Source organism: Nerophis ophidion, linkage group LG02 (assembly GCF_033978795.1).
Source record: "Nerophis ophidion isolate RoL-2023_Sa linkage group LG02, RoL_Noph_v1.0, whole genome shotgun sequence".
Lineage (NCBI taxonomy): Eukaryota > Metazoa > Chordata > Actinopteri > Syngnathiformes > Syngnathidae > Nerophis > Nerophis ophidion.
The window spans coordinates 61,120,331-61,142,962 of record NC_084612.1 but is presented as its reverse complement, the minus strand read 5'-3'; the positions used below and the strand labels follow the sequence as shown (position 1 = coordinate 61,142,962).

Here is a 22,632-nt window from a genome sequence, read left to right as displayed (position 1 = left end):
TTTTTGCCTTCACCTACCGAGGTGTCCAACTGACCTATTCTTGTCTTCCTCAGGGATTTGCTCTATCCCCTGGCCTATTTAATCAGGTATTAAAGGATGTTTTGACGGATTGTGCTACCACCTGGAATAAAAAACATAGCACTAACTGAGGCGCACGGAGTGGGACATGTCGGGGCTGCACAGATGCAGAGAAACCTCGAAAATTGGTGGCACCCATTTTTGAAAGATATGTGTAAATATCATGTACATACTTGCCCTGAATGCACCATGTATAATGCACGACCAACAGTCAGACCGCATCCTGGACGTTTCCCTCTCGAGACGAAAACAGGGAAAGAAATCATCATAGATTACACAGATATGGTGAATTCAGTAAAAGGGTACAGGTATATGTTGGTATGTGTGGATGCGTATTCAGGTTGGCCAGAGGTACTCCCTACAAAAAGGGAAGACAGTAAGACAGTGGTGAAGTTTTTGTTAAACCAGTATATCCCCAGACATGGTTTTCCTGAGAAAATCCGATCAGATAATGGTACACATTTCAAAAACCATGATCTGCAAAAGGTTGAAGAAATGCTGGGGTTGAAACACAAGTTTGGTTCGGTCTACCACCCACAATCCCAAGGAAAGGTTGAAAGAATGAACCAAACACTCAAATCTATATTGGCAAAAATCTGTGCACTGACTAAAATTAATTGGCTAGATGCGCTACCCCTTGCCCTCATGTCTGTTAAAAGCTCAATAAACCAAAGCACGGCCTTTACTCCCTTTGAGCTGACCACAGGCAGGAGGTTTCCAGGGCCCCAGTCCAAGCTTATTGGAATCAAAGGTGATGATCAGTCATTAACCCACACACAGTATTTCCATGCTTTACAAGCCATTGTTGCAGAGTATGCCAAGCAGGTGGGGGAAAGAAACAAGGAAGACACAGCGACCCCACCAAGCACAGAGTGGGTCCTGCTGAAGGTGCTCAAGCGAAAGTGGACCGAACCCAGGTGGACGGGTCCATATCGAGTGACTGAACGCACCTCGCATGCTGTTCGGCTGAACGGCAAGGGAGACACGTGGTTCCACTGGAGCCAGTGTGCAGCGGCGGACGCCCCTGCACGCACGTTGAGAGGGACACGTACCGAGTTACGTGAACAACAACAACGGGAGAAGACCACCAATCAACAAGGGGCAGAATAATCCCCTGGTGGCATCAGGGTGAGGTAGTCTACCCAAAATCCCTGTGGGAGGAGGTGAAATAGCGCTCCTCTCCTACACGTGGTGTGCCAAACCACCAACCAGATTCGTCGAGGGACCAAGTAGATCTTATTGCCTCAGTTAGGGAAGATACAAATGCGTTATCAGCAAAAGATGGCAGTGGTGGGATTTGAACCCACGCCTCCCGAGAGACTGGAGCCTTAATCCAGCGCCTTAGACCGCTCGGCCACACTACCCTTATTCCCAGCTTCCCGAGGATCAAATTGTCGGCATTATGAGATAGCAGAAATATGACATGGCAACACTTTGGTTGCGGTGTGGCAGGCAAAAGCCAAGGATGTTTGCTTGTCCCCTGGAAAACACCATGTTATACAGTCCTCGTTAGTATAGTGGACAGTATCTCCGCCTGTCACGCGGAAGACCAGGGTTCGATTCCCTGACGGGGAGATGGTTCAGGTACCTCTAATTTTCCTCAATTACCATCTTGTTGAAATTTGAGAAGTGACCAAAGTATCATTCTTCGAATGTTGTGATGTGTGGACTCGGCGTTGCTGCACAGCCCTATAGAAATCAAACACAGTATTTTACTAATGTTTGTTCCACCCTTCTAAATTAGGACGCAAAAGCAAGTCTTCAAAAAGGGAAAATCGTTTGTCAGAGTCAATGCGTCAAATAAAAGGTTAGGGATGCAGCAGCTGACGACCTCGACATAGCATTAGAAAAATCAACCTTGGTAGAATTAGAAAAGTCCTTAGGCGAAGCCCTATATGGTCTTATTTGCTACAACACATCTAACCACCGATGAGCAAACACTGACAACAGTTTAATTACACGTATACACATACACCAATGGTTAGCCTAAAGTCAGATGGTACAGAAAACAGCTTGAATACAACCACAGACAGTCTATGTTGGTCACCTTCAAATATCATATTGAGAAAGTTAAAGCTAAGGTTGGATTTGGAAACAGCATCCTAAAAAACTCTACAATACCAGCCGGGGAACATATTCTGCCACTATCCGAGCAACTGAACTCGCCTTATGAATCAAAACAGCCAAAAGTGCCTCATGTCAGGTTGCAATTACGTTGAGTCATCTTGCCGAAATCAATCCTGGCCTAAACACTGCCTGCGAGGCTCTAACTGGGTGTTTGAAATCAATTAGAACCTACAATCTCTATCTGCTGTTAGGCATTGATCCTCCGTATTATCTGACGTCAGAGGAAAAGTTCAAACAAGAAACTGACCCTCGTCTCGCTCTGTTTGACCGAGAACCTGCAACGAAGAGATTAAAATCAAGGCAAATTTCCTTCATCCTGGAAAAGCCCTGACTGACAGCCATCACCGCAACAGGTTGGCCCTCTGCTAAAGCCGCAGGGAAAATGCCTCACACAATTAAACAAATCTCTTCTGCCCGGCTTCAAAGAAGTGTGGCGTTTTGGTCCTGCCTAAATCGCCCAAGATCTGAGAAACGGAACGTTGCAAGGTATCCGTGAACAAATGAGGCTATGAGGATGTTCCACAGCATGTTAGTGTGGAGGAGTGCAGATGATGTGTCATTTGTTAGTCTGCTCTCTCCTGCCTGTGCAATTCAACCAACAAGATCTGGATGCCGTCAGTGACTCTGCTCGGGTGTGGGGTGAACTGGAAAGGTGTCGTGCCGTGGAACTCGAAGAGAACAAGAAAGAGGAAAGCTGGGAATCTCAGGCACCTTTTTTTGGCCAAATTGGAGCAATGTCCACATTGTCTTTATGGAAAATGTCAACGATAATGCTTTGTATATCATGAGCATAAAACATGGAAGTCACATAAGTTTTATAGAAATTGCCTGCTTTGAGAACAGAATGGATAGCTTTCCCTGACCGGGAATCGAACCCGGGCCGCGGCGGTGAAAGATCCAAATCCTAGCCACTAGACCACCAGGGAACTGATCATTTGTTCAGACACTTGTCTCCTGCATGGTTTCTTGACAAATGTGTGAAGCACCCATTGCATTCATGTACCATGTCAGAAATGTGAATTGTATTTTTTGAACCGGGGTAACTTCTGTGTCTCAGTGAAGTGATAACCACTACACTATGGAAACTGCTGCATGAATTTGGACTTGGATGTGTAAAAATTGTACAATAGTAACAATAACGAACAGACTTTCTTTCCTCATGTCTTCTTAGTGTAGTCCGTGTTGAGGATAAGGTTGTTGTTTCTACACAATGTCACCAGACAGGCTAACTCCCTCCTGTAAGTCGCTCTGTGCCGGCCAGTGATACATCCTATCACTGCGGTGTCATCAGAATACAGAAACAGATAAAAGTGGACTGAATGTCTTAAGTAGGAGCGGTGATCTTCAAACGACATGTTGATAAACACACAACCACGTCCACCTTTTAGCTTTTCCAGAGGCTGCTGGCGGGCCTTAAAACTGTGCTGGTTGTGTTTTTTTCTCATTGCATACCTGGCATGGAAAACTCCAAAGCTAACGTTTGGGCACTATTTTTGAAAGCTTTCCAAATGAGGCCAAGAGTCTTATTGCCTCAGTCAGGGAAGATACAAATGCGTTACCAGCAAAAGATGGCAGTGGTGGGATTTGAACCCACGCCTCCCGAGAGACTGGAGCCTTAATCCAGCGCCTTAGACCGCTCGGCCACACTACCCTTATTCCCAGCTTTCCGAGGATCAAATTGTCGGCATTATGAGATAGCAGAAATATGACATGGCAACACTTTGGTTGCGGTGTGGCAGGCAAAAGCCAAGGATTTTTGCTTGTCCCCTGGAAAACACTATGTCACGCAGTCCTCGTTAGTATGGTGGACAGTATCTCCACCTGTCATGCGGAAGACCAGGGTTCGATTCCCTGACGGGGAGATAGTTCAGTTACCTCTAATTTTCGTCAATTACAATCTTGTTGAAATTTGAGAAGTCACCAAAGTATCATTCTCCGAATGTTGTGATGTGTGGACTCGGCGTTGCTGCACAGCCCTATAGAAATCAAACACAGTATTTTACTAATGTTTGTTCCACCCTTCTAAATTAGGACGCAAAAGCAAGTCTTCAAAAAGGGAAAATCGTTTGTCAGAGTCAATGCGTCAAATAAAAGGTTAGGGATGCAGCAGCTGACGACCTCGACATAGCATTAGAAAAATCAACCTTGGTAGAATTAGAAAAGTCCTTAGGCGAAGCCCTATATGGTCTTATTTACTACAACACATCTAACCACCGATGAGCAAACACTGACAGCAGTTTAATTACACATATACACATACACCAATGGTTAGCCTAAAGTCAGATGGTACAGAAAACAGCTTGAATACAACCACAGACAGTCTATGTTGGTCACCTTCAAATATCATATTGAGAAAGTTAAAGCTAAGGTTGGATTTGGAAACAGCATCCTAAAAAACTGTACAATACCAGCCGGGGAACATATTCTGCCACTATCCGAGCAACTGAACTCGCCTTATGAATCAAAACAGCCAAAAGTGCCTCATGTCATGTTGCAATCACGTGAGTCATCTTGCCGAAATCAATCCTGGCCTAAACACTGCCTGCGAGGCTCTAACTGGGTGTTTGAAATCAATTACAACCTACAATCTCTATCTGCTGTTAGGCATTGATCCTCCGTATTATCTGACGTCAGAGGAAAAGTTCAAACAAGAAACTGACCCTCGTATCGCTCTGTTTGACCGAGAACCTGCAACGAAGAGATTAAAATCAAGGCAAATTTCCTCCATCCTGGACAAGCCCTGACTGACAGTCATCACCGCAACAGGTTGGCCCTCTGCTAAAGCTGCAGGGAAAATGCCTCACACAACTAAACAAATCTCTTCTGCCCGGCTCCAAAGAAGTGTGGCGTTTCGGTCCTGCCTAAATCGCCCAAGATCTGAGAAACGGAACGTTGCAAGGTATCCATGAACAAATGAGGCTATGAGGATGTTCAACAGCATGTTAGTGTGGAGGAGTGCAAATGATGTGTCATTTGTTAGTCTGCTCTCTCCTGCCTGTGCAATTCAACCAACAAGATCTGGATGCCGTCAGTGACTCGGCTCGGGTGCGGGGTGAACTGGAAAGGTGTCGTGCCGTGGAACTCGAAGAGAACAAGAAAGAGAAAAGCTGGGAATCTCAGGCACCTTTTTTTGGCCAAATTGGAGCAATGTCCACATTGCCTTTATGGAAAATGTCAACGAGCATAAAACATGGAAGGCACATAAGTTTTATAGAAATTGTCTGGTATGAGAACGGAATGGATAGCTTTCCCAGACCGGGAAACGAACCCGGGCCGCGGCGGTGAAAGCGCCGAATCCTAGCCACTAGACCACCAGGGAACTGATAATTTTTTAGGACACTTGTCACCTGCATGGTTTCTTGACAAATGTGTGAAGCACCCATTGCATTCATGTACCATGTCAGAAATGTGAATTGTATTTTTTGAACCGGGGTAACTTCTGTGTCTCAGTGAAGTGATAACCACTACACTATGGAAACTGCTGCATGAATTTGGACTTGGATGTGTAAAAATTGTACAATAGTAACAATAACGAACAGACTTTCTTTCCTCATGTCTTCTTAGTGTAGTCCGTGTTGAGGATAAGGTTGTTGTTTCTACACAATGTCACCAGACAGGCTAACTCCCTCCTGTAAGTCGCTCTGTGCCGGCCAGTGATACATCCTATCACTGCGGTGTCATCAGAATACAGAAACAGATAAAAGTGGACTGAATGTCTTGAGTAGGGGCGGTGATCTTCAAACGACATGTTGATAAACACACAACCACGTCCACCTTTTAGCTTTTCCAGAGGCTGCTGGCGGGCCTTAAAACTGTGCTGGTTGTGTTTTTTTCTCATTGCATACCTGGCATGGAAAACTCCAAAGCTAACGTTTGGGCCCTATTTTTGAAAGCTTTCCAAATGAGGCCAAGAGTCTTATTGCCTCAGTCAGGGAAGATACAAATGCGTTACCAGCAAAAGATGGCAGTGGTGGGATTTGAACCCACGCCTCCCGAGACTGGAGCCTTAATCCAGCGCCTTAGACCGCTCGGCCACACTACCCTTATTCACAGCTTTCCGAGAATCAAATTGTCGGCACTATGAGATAGCAGAAATATGACATGGCAACACTTTGGTTGCGGTGTGGCAGGCAAAAGCCAAGGATTTTTGCTTGTCCCCTGGAAAACACTATGTCACGCAGTCCTCGTAGTATAGTGGAAAGTGTCTCCGCCTGTCACGCGGAAGATCAGGGTTCGATTCCCTGACGGGGAGATTGTTCAGGTACCTCTAATTTTCTTCAATTACCATCTTGTTGAAATTTGAGAAGTGACCAAAGTATCATTCTCCGAATGTTGTGATGTGTGGACTCGGCATTGCTGCACAGCCCTATAGAAATCAAACAAAGTATTTTACTAGTGTTTGTTCCACCCTTGTAAATTAGGACGCAAAAGCAAGTCTTCAAAAAGGGAAAATCGTTTGTCAGAGTCAATGCGTCAAATAAAAGGTTAGGGATGCAGCAGCTGACGACCCTGACATAGCATTAGAAAAATCAACCTTGGTAGAATTAGAAAAGTCCTTAGGCGAAGCCCTATATGGTCTTATTTACTACAACACATCTAACCACCGATGAGCAAACACTGACAACAGTTTAATTACACATATACACATACACCAATGGTTAGCCTAAAGTCAGATGGTACGGAAAACAGCTTGAATACAACCACAGACAGTCTATGTTGGTCACCTTCAAATATCATATAGACAAAGTAATGAGTGTACAAAGCCTCATGTCTGAGAGTTCAGAGTTGTCGGAGAGTTCAGAGTGTACCAAACAAAACAGGAAACGTCCTGACCTCAATTTGACTCAGTGTGCCAAACACTGCACCTACAGGAAACAGATGTTTGAGCAATAACGAACATAACAGGAAACCAAGCAAACACTGCACATACAGGAAACAGATGCTTGAGCAACAACCAACTTAACAGGAAACTAAGCGTAGTTCCTAGACACGAGACACATAGCAACCGACGTCAGTCAGTAGACTCACCAATCAGATAACTACTGGCACAGTGTATATAAGCTGCTGTACAACAAACTCTCAGACAGATCGCTTTGGGTTTTCCTGGTACTACTGTTCAAGTGTACTATACGATCTCCGCTCTCTGTAGACTGCGTTTAATAAAATACTTCTACTTGACTCAACTCCTGCCTCCTCGAATTGTTTTCCTGCTCCCGGCCCAGGTGAGACGGCACTAAAAATGCGTCTCAACAAATTTGGGGGCTCGTCCGGGATACAGGGAGTTGTGAGGAGAACATCGAGAGGACCATTCGGACCCATGGACAAAGGACAAAGACACTTACCAATAAGGTAAGCAGAAACCTGTTAAAACAAATTCTGCATATTGGAAACTACTAAAATAGTGTCCTGTCCTATGTACTTGTAGGAAAACATAAAAACTAAAAGAGTCAGTAGAAGTGTAAATAACTTCGATACAGGAGGAATACACAGTAACCTCGAGAGTGGCGTAACTCCACCTGAGATCCGACGGGGTCCAGGAGCGGTTAGTACCGCGGCTGGGTTAGAGTCCCGGGGGTTGAGGTCCCTAAATTCTAGTTGTTGTTACGATATGAAAACTCCAAAAAACGTTTGGGAAAATAGGTTTATAAACCTTGGAGAGATTGAAATATCGCTGTATAAAACTCCTCAAAACAACAAAATAGGTTGTTTTACGTGGGAAAAATGAGGGGAGAAGAAAAATACAGTCGAAGGAAACTGCAGTTTAAAATAGAGACTGAGTAGTCTTTCGATAACACAACTTTAAGCTGAAGAAAATACTGTGTTGGTATCAAATGTGTATATGACACTAACTTTGTGTGTGTATTTTAAGTGTTGTTGAGGTAAGAAGGGAAGTGGGGAGAATAAGACTCTGAGTAAATCGTTGTGTGAATACTCGTTGTGTGCTGGGTCTGCGGCTGATGAACTGACGGGATACCCAACGGTGTAAACGAACGTCGTTCATTCGCTACAGTTTAGGGCAGGGTGGGCGGTGAAAACCGTCCATATCTGACCAACAGACACGCAGCGAGGGCTAAACCACCCAGTTGATAAGCGAGACATCTTATCTTTGGAGTAAACGCTAAGGTTCTTGTGATAGGACACCCAGTGGGAGACCGGACCGACCTTTAGGGCCGGCCTAGAAGCTTGTCTCTCAGAGAACCGCAGTGGGCTAACGCAGCTATCTCCGGGAAGATTGTTGTCGCAATAAAACTGTGGAGCTCAGAGTCTAGTTAAAAATGGAAGGAGAGTTGGATAGAGAAATAGATGACGATGGATGGGGCCCGGTCAGCCCATATGTCACCCTATTGACCCAAATTGGATCCACAGCTAATGCCCTAGCTGCCACATCAAAGCCAACAGATAAAGAGAAGAAAGTAACAAAAGCAAAACAAAAATTAGAACAACTTATTCAGGACATGGGGAAAACATTGGAACATATAGGGCCCTTAGGACAATTGATACTTGATAAGATGAACACAGCAGCTATAAAGAGAGATGAAGCGGAAGAGCAGGGAAAGATTGCAGGTTTGTTGCAGAAGTCCAGTTGGAGGAAAAAGGAGCGCGACTGGGAGAAGGAGCGACGGGAGTGGGCTGAACTGTTGATCTGCTGACAAAGCACCAAACATCTGCACCAAAAGGAGCTTCACTCCAAATCGGTAACTGCACCTCATGTCCCCACATGTCCTCCACCCTATGCGCCTCCAACCCACGGCATGTATCCCACATTTTACATTGAAAGAGGCACACTCTGGCATTAGGAGATTTCCGCGCTGTTGCTGCTCGGTGCATGACCCAGACTAATCTTAGAGATGTAGAGACGGACGCAAAAACTCTAACACTGTCCGATGAGGTCAGATTCACCCAACTCTGCACTGCTCTTGGTGCTGCAATGCGTAGTCATTTCCCACTGCCTAATTCAGCCGTTATGCCTAAAATTAGATGGGACCCCAAACAAAACCCCAGGCAGTTTTTATGTGAAGCCAAAGAGGCCTGGACCAATCAAACCGGCCCGTACCCCAGTAACACTGGGTCACAGGCCGAGTGGTTCCGACAAGCAGTTCTGAGTGGAGTGCCTGAGTCAGTGCAAACAGCCATGAAAAGTAACCCTGACATGTTACGATGTCAACTTTGTACATGGGAGAAGCATCTCGTTCATCACCTTACCACGGCTCAAGCCAAAAAAACAACAAGATGAGAAAGACAAAGCAGATTTGCAGGCACAATTACTGAAATTACAACTAGCCAAAGCTAGAGATGACTTAAACGACAAAAAGAAGGGCAAGAAAGATCAGGTCAAGGTTATGTCTCAAACTGTACAGCAGTGGGACGGCGATAACGTTCAGGAGTCTGGGACGCCACATTTCAGAAGAAGGGGAGGACAAAATAGGGGAAGGGGAGGCCCACGGGGTGGAGGAAGGAGAGGGTTTTCCAGGGGAAAGCCTCAAGGAGGAAACCAAGGCTGTTTCCTGTGTGGGGGCTCCTCCCATTGGGTGAGGGAGTGCCCATATAACCCTGCTCAGTCACAAAGAGGGTTTCCACAGAGAGGAGTTCAGAACCGGGGAGGAACACGCCCTCCTCAGTCTCAAGGGAGAGGACCCGCACCACAGTTCCCCTTGTGGCAAGACACTGAGTGACACGCCCCACAGAGAAGCCCTGGACAGCACCTTACGGCAGAACCGGTGCTGTCAGTGACAGTAAATCAGGACTTGCTGCCTTTCTTAGTGGATACCGGTGCTACCGTCTCCACTATCAAGACTGTGGAAAAGAAGCTGCTTACATCAGACGTCATAACAGTCATGGGTTTCTCTGGGGTTCCTACTATGCTGCCTTACACCAAGCCTCTCACAACACGGCTTGGCAATCAGACTGTGTTGCATCCTTTCATCTACTCCCCTGAGGTACCTTCCAACCTGTTGGGGAGAGACCTCCTGACTCGATTGTGGGCTACTATTCTCTGCTCGCCTGACGGACTAACAGTCTCATTCCCTGATGGAACATCTCTACCCTGCGCCAGTATTGAGTCTTCACATTCAAGCCAATACATGATTCAGCCAGTTGCAGACAGATCGGCTGACATCTACTGGGGTCTCCTACACAGTGAAACTAGTGATAAAGGTGGAATCCTGTCGGCTTACCTGACTTGGAAACCCTGGATCTCCCAAATACACCCCTATGTGGCCCCTCCTGACCCTCCTCATATGACATTGTTTTATGATAGAGAGGATACACAGTGGTATGAGGAACAGTTTAGCAGGGAAATAGAAGGAACTAATTGGGCTCTTTCCACTAATAACATTTATGTGGCTCCCATAGGTGTAGCGGCAGAAGTTTCTCTCACCCCAGAACAACTACAGTGGTATATGATGAGTGACGAGGCTTCCCCCCATGTGTCTTTAGCCTTACATCCAGAGCACTAAGCCAAAGAGCTGGGTTCTATAGTTAAAACAGCACAACTGCAAACTGATTGGCAGAGGGTTGGCTCTTCGTTGTGGTATTCACCCGCAACTCAAATCTACAAAATACAGGTTTCTTGCACTGACCACGCTCTCCTTGAACACGCTCAAATCTCCCGCCACCATGGCCGAGAGAAAACAGATCACCCCGAAGCAGCATTGTTGTTAGATTCACTGCCTGACTCACTATGGTCCGCTGGGCCCACGGATGTTGGCCTAGTCGACTGCCCCCCAGTTACTTTCAAGCTGAAAAATAACAACCCAGTGTGGGTTCCCCAATACCCAAGTAAAAAAGACGCCGAAATCGGCATTGCAGATACCATTGAAGGTCTATTTGAAAAGGGGGTGTTGGTAGAAACATCCTCAGAATGGAACACTCCCATATGGCCCATTGAAAAGAAGGGCACTGGTAAATATCGCATGGTTCATGATCTTAGGGCCATTAACTCTGCGTTATGCACGCAAACCATCCCAGTTCCCAACCCTTACGTTGCGTTGACTAATCTTGATCCTAGCCACCAATGGTTCACCTGTATCGACCTCGCTAATGCATTTTTCTGCCTACCACTAGCCGAAGAATGTAGAAACATTTTTGCCTTCACCTACCGAGGTGTCCAACTGACCTATTCTTGTCTTCCTCAGGGATTTGCTCTATCCCCTGGCCTATTTAATCAGGTATTAAAGGATGTTTTGACGGATTGTGCTACCACCTGGAATAAAAAACATAGCACTAACTGAGGCGCACGGAGTGGGACATGCAGAGATGCAGAGAAACCTCGAAAATTGGTGGCACCCATTTTTGAAAGATATGTGTAAATATCATGTACATACTTGCCCTGAATGCACCATGTATAATGCACGACCAACAGTCAGACCGCATCCTGGACGTTTCCCTCTCGAGACGAAAACAGGGAAAGAAATCATCATAGATTACACAGATATGGTGAATTCAGTAAAAGGGTACAGGTATATGTTGGTATGTGTGGATGCGTATTCAGGTTGGCCAGAGGTACTCCCTACAAAAAGGGAAGACAGTAAGACAGTGGTGAAGTTTTTGTTAAACCAGTATATCCCCAGACATGGTTTTCCTGAGAAAATCCGATCAGATAATGGTACACATTTCAAAAACCATGATCTGCAAAAGGTTGAAGAAATGCTGGGGTTGAAACACAAGTTTGGTTCGGTCTACCACCCACAATCCCAAGGAAAGGTTGAAAGAATGAACCAAACACTCAAATCTATATTGGCAAAAATCTGTGCACTGACTAAAATTAATTGGCTAGATGCGCTACCCCTTGCCCTCATGTCTGTTAAAAGCTCAATAAACCAAAGCACGGCCTTTACTCCCTTTGAGCTGACCACAGGCAGGAGGTTTCCAGGGCCCCAGTCCAAGCTTATTGGAATCAAAGGTGATGATCAGTCATTAACCCACACACAGTATTTCCATGCTTTACAAGCCATTGTTGCAGAGTATGCCAAGCAGGTGGGGGAAAGAAACAAGGAAGACACAGCGACCCCACCAAGCACAGAGTGGGTCCTGCTGAAGGTGCTCAAGCGAAAGTGGACCGAACCCAGGTGGACGGGTCCATATCGAGTGACTGAACGCACCTCGCATGCTGTTCGGCTGAACGGCAAGGGAGACACGTGGTTCCACTGGAGCCAGTGTGCAGCGGCGGACGCCCCTGCACGCACGTTGAGAGGGACACGTACCGAGTTACGTGAACAACAACAACGGGAGAAGACCACCAATCAACAAGGGGCAGAATAATCCCCTGGTGGCATCAGGGTGAGGTAGTCTACCCAAAATCCCTGTGGGAGGAGGTGAAATAGCGCTCCTCTCCTACACGTGGTGTGCCAAACCACCAACCAGATTCATCGAGGGACCAAGTAGATCTTATTGCCTCAGTTAGGGAAGATACAAATGCGTTATCAGCAAAAGATGGCTGTGGTGGGATTTGAACCCACGCCTCCCGAGAGACTGGAGCCTTAATCCAGCGCCTTAGACCGCTCGACCACACTACCCTTATTCCCAGCTTCCCGAGGATCAAATTGTCGGCATTATGAGATAGCAGAAATATGACATGGCAACACTTTGGTTGCGGTGTGGCAGGCAAAAGCCAAGGATGTTTGCTTGTCCCCTGGAAAACACCATGTTATACAGTCCTCGTTAGTATAGTGGACAGTATCTCCGCCTGTCACGCGGAAGACCAGGGTTCGATTCCCTGACGGGGAGATGGTTCAGGTACCTCAAATTTTCCTCAATTACCATCTTGTTGAAATTTGAGAAGTGACCAAAGTATCATTCTTCGAATGTTGTGATGTGTGGACTCGGCGTTGCTGCACAGCCCTATAGAAATCAAACACAGTATTTTACTAATGTTTGTTCCACCCTTCTAAATTAGGACGCAAAAGCAAGTCTTCAAAAAGGGAAAATCGTTTGTCAGAGTCAATGCGTCAAATAAAAGGTTAGGGATGCAGCAGCTGACGACCTCGACATAGCATTAGAAAAATCAACCTTGGTAGAATTAGAAAAGTCCTTAGGCGAAGCCCTATATGGTCTTATTTGCTACAACACATCTAACCACCGATGAGCAAACACTGACAACAGTTTAATTACACGTATACACATACACCAATGGTTAGCCTAAAGTCAGATGGTACAGAAAACAGCTTGAATACAACCACAGACAGTCTATGTTGGTCACCTTCAAATATCATATTGAGAAAGTTAAAGCTAAGGTTGGATTTGGAAACAGCATCCTAAAAAACTCTACAATACCAGCCGGGGAACATATTCTGCCACTATCCGAGCAACTGAACTCGCCTTATGAATCAAAACAGCCAAAAGTGCCTCATGTCAGGTTGCAATTACGTTGAGTCATCTTGCCGAAATCAATCCTGGCCTAAACACTGCCTGCGAGGCTCTAACTGGGTGTTTGAAATCAATTAGAACCTACAATCTCTATCTGCTGTTAGGCATTGATCCTCCGTATTATCTGACGTCAGAGGAAAAGTTCAAACAAGAAACTGACCCTCGTCTCGCTCTGTTTGACCGAGAACCTGCAACGAAGAGATTAAAATCAAGGCAAATTTCCTTCATCCTGGAAAAGCCCTGACTGACAGCCATCACCGCAACAGGTTGGCCCTCTGCTAAAGCCGCAGGGAAAATGCCTCACACAACTAAACAAATCTCTTCTGCCCGGCTTCAAAGAAGTGTGGCGTTTTGGTCCTGCCTAAATCGCCCAAGATCTGAGAAACGGAACGTTGCAAGGTATCCGTGAACAAATGAGGCTATGAGGATGTTCCACAGCATGTTAGTGTGGAGGAGTGCAGATGATGTGTCATTTGTTAGTCTGCTCTCTCCTGCCTGTGCAATTCAACCAACAAGATCTGGATGCCGTCAGTGACTCGGCTCGGGTGTGGGGTGAACTGGAAAGGTGTCGTGCCGTGGAACTCGAAGAGAACAAGAAAGAGGAAAGCTGGGAATCTCAGGCACCTTTTTTTGGCCAAATTGGAGCGATGTCCACATTGTCTTTATGGAAAATGTCAACGATAATGCTTTGTATATCATGAGCATAAAACATGGAAGTCACATAAGTTTTATAGAAATTGCCTGCTTTGAGAACAGAATGGATAGCTTTCCCTGACCGGGAATCGAACCCGGGCCGCGGCGGTGAAAGATCCAAATCCTAGCCACTAGACCACCAGGGAACTGATCATTTGTTCAGACACTTGTCTCCTGCATGGTTTCTTGACAAATGTGTGAAGCACCCATTGCATTCATGTACCATGTCAGAAATGTGAATTGTATTTTTTGAACCGGGGTAACTTCTGTGTCTCAGTGAAGTGATAACCACTACACTATGGAAACTGCTGCATGAATTTGGACTTGGATGTGTAAAAATTGTACAATAGTAACAATAACGAACAGACTTTCTTTCCTCATGTCTTCTTAGTGTAGTCCGTGTTGAGGATAAGGTTGTTGTTTCTACACAATGTCACCAGACAGGCTAACTCCCTCCTGTAAGTCGCTCTGTGCCGGCCAGTGATACATCCTATCATTGCGGTGTCATCAGAATACAGAAACAGATAAAAGTGGACTGAATGTCTTAAGTAGGGGCGGTGATCTTCAAACGACATGTTGATAAACACACAACCACATCCACCTTTTAGCTTTTCCAGAGGCTGCTAGCGGGCCTTAAAACTGTGCTGGCTGTGTTTTTTTCTCATTGCATACCTGGCATGGAAAACTCCAAAGCTAACGTTTGGGCCCTATTTTTGAAAGCTTTCCAAATGAGGCCAAGAGTCTTATATCCTCAGTCAGTGAAGATACAAATGCGTTACCAGCAAAAGATGGCAATGGTGGGATTTGAACCCACGCCTCCCGAGAGACTGGAGTCTTAATCCAGCGCCTTAGACCACTCGGCCACACTACCCTTATTCGACGCTTTCCGAGGATCAAATTGTCGGCATTATGAGATAGCAGAAATATGACATGGCAACACTTTGGTTGCGGTGTGGCAGGCAAAAGCCAAGGATGTTTTCTTGTCCCCTGGAAAACACCATGTTATGCAGTCCTCGTTAGTATAGTTGACAGTATCTCCGCCTGTCACGCGGAAGACCAGGGTTCGATTCCCTGACGGGAAGATGGTTCAGATAGCTCTAATTTTCTTCAATTACCATCTTGTTGAAATTTGAGAAGTGACCAAAGTATCATTCTCCGAATGTTGTGATGTGTGGACTCGGCGTTGCTGCACAACCCTATAGAAATCAAACACAGTATTTTACTAATGTTTGTTCCACCCTTCTAAATTAGGACGCAAAAGCAAGTTTTCAAAAAGGGAAAATCGTTTGTCAGAGTCAATGCGTCAAATAAAAGGTTAGGGATGCAGCAGCTGACGACCTCGACATAGCATTAGAAAAATCAACCTTGGTAGAATTAGAAAAGTCCTTAGGGGAAGCCCTATATGGTCTTATTTACTACAACACATCTAACCACCGATGATCAAACACTGACAACAGTTTAATTACACATATACACATACACCAATGGTTAGCCTAAAGTCAGATGGTACGGAAAACAGCTTGAATACAACCACAGACAGTCTATGTTGGTCACCTTCAAATATCATATTGAGAAAGTTAAAGCTAAGGTTGGATTTGGAAACAGCATCCTAAAAAACTGTACAATACCAGCCGGGGAACATATTCTGCCAGTATCCGAGCAACTGAACTCGCCTTATGAATCAAAACAGCCAAAAGTGCCTCATGTCATGTTGCAATCACGTTGAGTCATCTTGCTGAAATCAAGCCTGGCCTGAACACTGCCTGCGAGGCTCTAACTGGGTGTTTGAAATCAATTGGAACCTACAATCTCTATCTGCTGTTAGGCATTGATCCTCCGTATTAACTGACGTCAGAGGAAAAGTTCAAACAAGAAACTGACCCTCGTCTCGCTCTGTTTGACCGAGAACCTGCAACGAAGAGATTAAAATCAAGGCAAATTTCCTCCATCCTGGACAAGCCCCGACTGACAGCCATCACCGCAACAGGTTGGCCCTCTGCTAAAGCCGCAGGGAAAATGCCTCACACAACTAAACAAATCTCTTCTGCCCGGCTCCAAAGAAGTGTGGCGTTTCGGTCCTGCCTAAATCGCCCAAGATCTGAGAAACGGAACGTTGCAAGGTATCCGTGAACAAATGAGGCTATGAGGATGTTCTACAGCATGTTAGTGTGGAGGAGTGCAGATGATGTGTCATTTGTTAGTCTGCTCTCTCCTGCCTGTGCATTTCAACCAACAAGATCTGGATGCCGTCAGTGACTCGGCTCGGGTGTGGGGTGAACTGGAAAGGTGTCGTGCCGTGGAACTCGAAGAGAACAAGAAAGAGGAAAGCTGGGAATCTCAGGCACCTTCTTTTGGACAAATTGGAGCAATGTCCACATTGCCTTTATGGAAAATGTCAACAATAATGCTTTGTATATCATGAGCATTAAACATGGAAGTCACATAAGTTTTATAGAAATTGCCTGCTATGATAACAGAATGGATTGCTTTCCCTGACCGGGAATCGAACCCGGGCCGCGGCGGTGAAAGCGCCGAATCCTAGCCACTAGACCACCAGGGAACTGATCATTTGTTCAGACACTTGTCTCCTGCATGGTTTCTTGACAAATGTGTGAAGCACCCATTGCATTCATGTACCATGTCAGAAATGTGAATTGTATTTTTTGAACCGGGGTAACTTCTGTGTCTCAGTGAAGTGATAACCACTACACTATGGAAACTGCTGCATGAATTTGGACTTGGATGTGTAAAAATTGTACAATAGTAACAGACTTTCTTTCCTCATGTCTTCTTAGTGTAGTCCGTGTTGAGGATAAGGTTGTTGTTTCTACACAATGTCACCAGACAGGCTAACTCCCTCCTGTAAGTCGCTCTGTGCCGGCCAGTGATACATCCTATCACTGCGGTGTCATCCGAATACAGAAACAGATAAAAGTGAACTGAATGTCTTAAGTAGGGGCGGTGATCTTCAAACGACATGTTGACAAACACACAACCACGTCCACCTTTTAGCTTTTCCAGGGGCTGCTGGCGGGCCTTAAAACTGTGCTGGTTGTGTTTTTTTCTCATTGCATACCTGGCATGGAAAACTCCAAAGCTAACGTTTGGGCCCTATTTTTGAAAGCTTTCCAAATGAGGCCAAGAGTCTTATTCCCTCAGTCAGGGAAGATACAAATGCGTCACCAGCAAAAGATGGCAGTGGTGGGATTTGAACCCACGCCTCCCGAGAGACTGGAGCCTTAATCCAGCGCCTTAGACCGCTCGGCCACACTACCTTTATTCCCAGCTTTCTGAGGATCAAATTGTCGGCATTATGAGACAGCAGAAATATGACATGGCAACACTTTGGTTGCGGTGTGGCAGGCAAAAGCCAAGGATGTTTGCTTGTCCCCTGGAAAACACTGTGGTATGCAGTCCTCGTTAGTATAGTGGACAGTATCTCCGCCTGTCATGCGGAAGACCAGGGTTCGATTCCCTGACGGGGAGATGGTTCAGGTACGTCTAACTTTCTTCAATTACCATCTTCTTGAAATTTGAGAAGTGACCAAAGTATCATTCTCCGAATGTTGTGATGTGTGGACTCGGCGTTGCTGCACAACCCTATAGAAATCAAACACAGTATTTTACTAATGTTCGTTCCACCCTTCTAAATTAGGACGCAAAAGCAAGTCTTCAAAAAGGGAAAATCGTTTGTCAGAGTCAATGCGTCAAATAAAAGGTTAGGGATGCAGCAGCTGACGACCTCGACATAGCATTAGAAAAATCCACCTTGGTAGAATTAGAAAAGTCCTTAGGTGAAGCCCTATATGGTCTTATTTACTACAACACATCTAACCACCGATGAGCAATCACTGACAACAGTTTAATTACACATATACACATACAACAATGGTTAGCCTAAAGTCAGATGGTACGGAAAACAGCTTGAATACAACCACAGACAGTCTATGTTGGTCACCTTCAAATATCATATTGAGAAAGTTAAAGCTAAGGTTGGATTTGGAAACAGCATCCTAAAAAACTGTACAATACCAGCCGGGGAACATATTCTGCCACTATCCGAGCAACTGAACTCGCCTTATGAATCAAAACAGCCAAAAGTGCCTCATGTCAGGTTGCAATCACGTTGAGTCATCTTGCCGAAATCAATCCTGGCCTAAACACTGCCTGCGAGGCTCTAACTGGGTGTTTGAAATCAATTAGAACCTACAATCTCTATCTGCTGTTAGGCATTGATCCTCCGTATTATCTGACGTCAGAGGAAAGTTCAAACAAGAAACTGACCCTCGTCTCGCTCTGTTTGACCGAGAACCCTCAACGAAGAGATTAAAATCAAGGCAAATTTCCTCCATCCTGGACAAGCCCTGACTGACAGCCATCACCGCAACAGGTTGGCCCTCTGCTAAAGCCGCAGGGAAAATGCCTCACACAACTAAACAAATCTCTTCTGCCCGGCTCCAAAGAAGTGTGGCGTTTGGGTCCTGCCAAAATCGCCCAAGATCTGAGAAACGGAACGTTGCAAGGTATCCATGAACAAATGAGGCTATGAGGATGTTCTACAGCATGTTAGTGTGGAGGAGTGCAGATGATGTGTCATTTGTTAGTCTGCTCTCTCCTGCCTGTGCAATTCAACCAACAAGATCTGGATGCCGTCAGTGACTCGGCTCGGGTGTGGGGTGAACTGGAAAGGTGTCGTGCCGTGGAACTCGAAGCGAACAACAAAGAGGAAAGCTGGGAATCTCAGGAACCTTTTTTTGGCCAAATTGGAGCAATGTCCACATTGCTTTTATGGAAAATGTCAACAATAATGCTTTGTATATCATGAGCATAAAACATGGAAGTCACATAAGTTTTATAGAAATTGCCTGCTATGAGAACGGAATACATAGCTTTCCCTGAACGGGAATCGAACCCGGGCCGCGGCGGTGAAAGCGCCGAATCCTAGCCACTAGACCACCAGGGAACTGATCATTTGTTCAGACACTTGTCTCCTTCATGGTTTCTTGACAAATGTGTGAAACACCCGTTGCATTCATGTACCATAACAGAAATGTGAATTGTATTTTTTGAACCGGGGTAACTTCTCTGTCTCAGTGAAGTGATAACCACTACACTATGGAAACTGCTGCATGAATTTGGACTTGGATGTGTAAAAATTGTACAATAGTAACAATAACGAACAGACTTTCTTTCCTCATGTCTTCTTAGTGTAGTCCGTGTTGAGGATAAGGTTGTTGTTTCTACAAAATGTCACCAGACAGGCTAACTCCCTCCTGTACGTCGCTCTGTGCCGGCCACTGATACATCCTATCACTGCGGTGTCATCAGAATACAGAAACAGATAAAAGTGGACTGAATGTCTTAAGTAGGGGCGGTAATCTTCAAACGACATGTTGATAAACACACAACCACGTCCACCTTTTAGCTTTTCCAGAGGCTGCTGACGGGCCTTAAAACTGTGCTGGTTGTGTGTTTTTTTTCTCATTGCATACCTGGCATGGAAAACTCCAAAGCTAACGTTTAGGCCCTATTTTTGAAAGCTTTCCAAATGAGGCCAAGAGTCTTATTGCCTCAGTGTGGGAAGATACAAATGCGTTACCAGCAAAAGATGGCAGTGATGGGATTTGAACCCACGCCTCCCGAGAGACTGGAGCCTTAATCCAGCGCCTTAGACCGCTCGGCCACACTACCCTTATTCCCAGCTTTCCGAGGATCAAATTGTCGGCATTATGAGATAGCAGAAATATGACATGCAAACACTTTGGTTGCGGTGTGGCAGGCAAAAGCCGAGGATGTCTGCTTGTCCCCTGGAAAACATCAAATTATGCAGTCCTCGTTAGTATAGTGGACAGTATCTCCGCCTGTCACGCGGAAGACCAGGGTTCGATTCCCTGACGGGGAGATGGTTCAGGTACCTCTAGTTTTCTTCAACTACCATCTTGTTGAAATTTGAGAAGTGACCAAAGTATCATTCTCCGAATGTTGTGATGTGTGGACTCGGCGTTGCTGCACAGCCCTATAGAAATCAAACACAGCATTTTACTAATGTTTGTTCCACCCTTCTAAATTAGGACGCAAAAGCAAGTCTTCAAAAAGGGAAAATCGTTTGTCAGAGTCAATGCATCAAATAAAAGGTTAGGGATGCAGCAGCTGACGACCTCGACATAGCATTAGAAAAATCAACCTTGGTAGAATTAGAAAAGTCCTTAGGCGAAGCCCTATATGGTCTTATTTACTACAACACATCTAACCACCGATGAGCAAACACTGACAACAGTTTAATTACACATATACACATACACCAATGGTTAGCCTAAAGTCAGATGGTACGGAAAACAGCTTGAATACAACCACAGACAGTCTATGTTGGTCACCTTCAAATATCATATTGAGAAAGTTAAAGCTAAGGTTTGATTTGGAAACAGCATCCTAAAAAACTGTACAATACCAGCCGGGGAACATATTCTGCCACTCTCCGAGCAACTGAACTCGCCCTATGAATCAAAACAGCCAAAAGTGCCTCATGTCATGTTGCAATCACGTTGAGTCATCTACCCGAAATCAATCCTGGCCTAAACACTGCCTGCGAGGCTCTAACTGGGTGTTTGAAATCAATTAGAACCTACAATCTCTATCTGCTGTTAGACATTGATCCTCCATATTATCTGACGTCAGAGGAAAAGTTCAAACAAGAAACTGACCCTCGTCTCGCTCTGTTTGAGTTTGAGTTTGAGTTTGAGTTTGAGTTTATTTCGAACATGCAAGCATACAACATGATACATCACAATTTCCAGTTTCTCTTTCCAACATGTTCGAAAAGGAGGAGGAAGAAGCAGAGCTTATTTAATCCTACCCCTTTTCTTTACATAACAGTTGCTAAAACTTTTGTTCACTTCCTGTTCTCAATGTATTCACAATGTATACTCCATAAGTAATAAGTAATCACAATACAAATAAATAAATAAATAAATAATTGCTTAAATTTTAATCCATACGATGAGATAAATCAGATTACTTTGAAAATGAATGTGTGAGTAAAATCAGAATGTTTATCATGGTTCTTCATTTTTGTACTTTGTTAACACTTCCAGTTTGAAGAGTTTCTTGAAATGGATCATATTAGTACATTGTTTGATTGCTTTGCTTAATCCATTCCATAATTTAATTCCACATACTGATATACTGAAGGTTTTAAGTGTTGTACGTGCGTACAAATGTTTTAAATTACATTTTTCTCTAAGATTATATTTCTCTTCTTTTGTTGAGAAGAATTGTTGTATATTCTTGGGAAGCAGGTTATAGTTTGCTTTGTGTATAATCTTAGCTGTTTGCAAGTCCACTATGTCGTGGAATTTCAGTATCTTTGATTCAATAAATAAAGGGTTTGTATGTTCTCTATATCCAACATTATGTATTATTCTAACTGATCTTTTTTGTAACACTGTTAGTGAATGAAGTGTACTTTTGTAATTATTTCCCCATATTTCTACACAGTAACTCAGATATGGTAACACTAGTGAGCAGTAGAGAATATAAAGTGATTTTTGGTCTAGAAAATATTTGGCTTTATTCATTATTGATGTATTTCTTGCAACTTTATGTTGTATATTTTTTACATGAGATTTCCAGTTCAATTTATCATCAATCATTATACCTAGAAATTTGGTTTCATTTACTCTTTCAATTTCTATTCCGTCTATTTGTATTTGTGTTTGACTTTCTTTTCTACTGTTACCAAATAGCATTATTTTAGTTTTACTGAGATTCAATGATAGTCTGTTTTTGTCAAACCATTTTTTTAATTTGTTCATTTCTTCTGTTATTATTTGTATTATCCACTGTGTGTTCTCTCCTGAACAAAAGGCTGTTGTATCATCCGCAAATAATACTAACTTTAAATCTCTTGTAACTTTACAAATGTCATTTATATAGAGATTGAATAATTTAGGTCCCAGTATTGATCCCTGAGGTACACCACAGGAAATATTTAGCATTGTAGAAGTATGTTCGCCTAGCTTCACATATTGTTTCCTGTTCGTTAGATAACTTCTTATCCAATTTAAGACTAACCCTCTGATGCCATATCGTTCCAGTTTTTTTATTAAAATATTGTGATTAATTGTGTCAAATGCTTTAGTTAGATCCATAAACACTGCTGCCGCACATTTTTTATTATCTATTGCATTGGTAATTTCTTCTGTGATTTCAATTAAAGCCATTGAAGTTGAAACATTAGCTCTGTATCCATATTGGTTCTCTTCGAGTATTCTATATTTATTAATGAAACTCTCTAATCTGTTATTGAACAGTTTTTCAATGATTTTAGAAAATTGTGGAAGTAAAGAAACAGGTCTATAATTTGTAAATAGA

The 22,632-nt window shown here is 44.2% G+C and overlaps 14 non-coding genes across 14 annotated transcripts; 4 read left to right on the top strand and 10 right to left on the bottom strand.

Annotated features, from left to right (window-relative positions):
* Positions 1-1,360: 1,360 nt before the first annotated feature.
* Positions 1,361-1,442, bottom strand: trnal-aag (transfer RNA leucine (anticodon AAG)). Its single transcript has one exon. It is a non-coding gene; the product is annotated as a tRNA-Leu (tRNA).
* Positions 1,443-1,581: 139 nt separating this feature from the next.
* On the top strand, positions 1,582-1,653 carry trnad-guc (transfer RNA aspartic acid (anticodon GUC)). The gene has a single exon. It is a non-coding gene; the product is annotated as a tRNA-Asp (tRNA).
* A 2,121-nt stretch (positions 1,654-3,774) lies between these two features.
* Positions 3,775-3,856, bottom strand: trnal-aag (transfer RNA leucine (anticodon AAG)). Its single transcript has one exon. It is a non-coding gene; the product is annotated as a tRNA-Leu (tRNA).
* Positions 3,857-5,452: 1,596 nt separating this feature from the next.
* Positions 5,453-5,524, bottom strand: trnae-uuc (transfer RNA glutamic acid (anticodon UUC)). Its single transcript has one exon. It is a non-coding gene; the product is annotated as a tRNA-Glu (tRNA).
* A 643-nt stretch (positions 5,525-6,167) lies between these two features.
* Positions 6,168-6,247, bottom strand: trnal-aag (transfer RNA leucine (anticodon AAG)). The gene has a single exon. It is a non-coding gene; the product is annotated as a tRNA-Leu (tRNA).
* Positions 6,248-12,637: 6,390 nt separating this feature from the next.
* Positions 12,638-12,719, bottom strand: trnal-aag (transfer RNA leucine (anticodon AAG)). The gene has a single exon. It is a non-coding gene; the product is annotated as a tRNA-Leu (tRNA).
* Positions 12,720-12,858: 139 nt separating this feature from the next.
* trnad-guc (transfer RNA aspartic acid (anticodon GUC)) lies at positions 12,859-12,930 on the top strand. Its single transcript has one exon. It is a non-coding gene; the product is annotated as a tRNA-Asp (tRNA).
* A 2,121-nt stretch (positions 12,931-15,051) lies between these two features.
* On the bottom strand, positions 15,052-15,133 carry trnal-aag (transfer RNA leucine (anticodon AAG)). The gene has a single exon. It is a non-coding gene; the product is annotated as a tRNA-Leu (tRNA).
* A 1,617-nt stretch (positions 15,134-16,750) lies between these two features.
* trnae-uuc (transfer RNA glutamic acid (anticodon UUC)) lies at positions 16,751-16,822 on the bottom strand. The gene has a single exon. It is a non-coding gene; the product is annotated as a tRNA-Glu (tRNA).
* Positions 16,823-17,455: 633 nt separating this feature from the next.
* Positions 17,456-17,537, bottom strand: trnal-aag (transfer RNA leucine (anticodon AAG)). Its single transcript has one exon. It is a non-coding gene; the product is annotated as a tRNA-Leu (tRNA).
* Positions 17,538-17,676: 139 nt separating this feature from the next.
* On the top strand, positions 17,677-17,748 carry trnad-guc (transfer RNA aspartic acid (anticodon GUC)). The gene has a single exon. It is a non-coding gene; the product is annotated as a tRNA-Asp (tRNA).
* A 1,405-nt stretch (positions 17,749-19,153) lies between these two features.
* trnae-uuc (transfer RNA glutamic acid (anticodon UUC)) lies at positions 19,154-19,225 on the bottom strand. Its single transcript has one exon. It is a non-coding gene; the product is annotated as a tRNA-Glu (tRNA).
* Positions 19,226-19,871: 646 nt separating this feature from the next.
* trnal-aag (transfer RNA leucine (anticodon AAG)) lies at positions 19,872-19,953 on the bottom strand. Its single transcript has one exon. It is a non-coding gene; the product is annotated as a tRNA-Leu (tRNA).
* A 139-nt stretch (positions 19,954-20,092) lies between these two features.
* On the top strand, positions 20,093-20,164 carry trnad-guc (transfer RNA aspartic acid (anticodon GUC)). The gene has a single exon. It is a non-coding gene; the product is annotated as a tRNA-Asp (tRNA).
* The last annotated feature ends 2,468 nt before the right edge of the window (positions 20,165-22,632 follow it).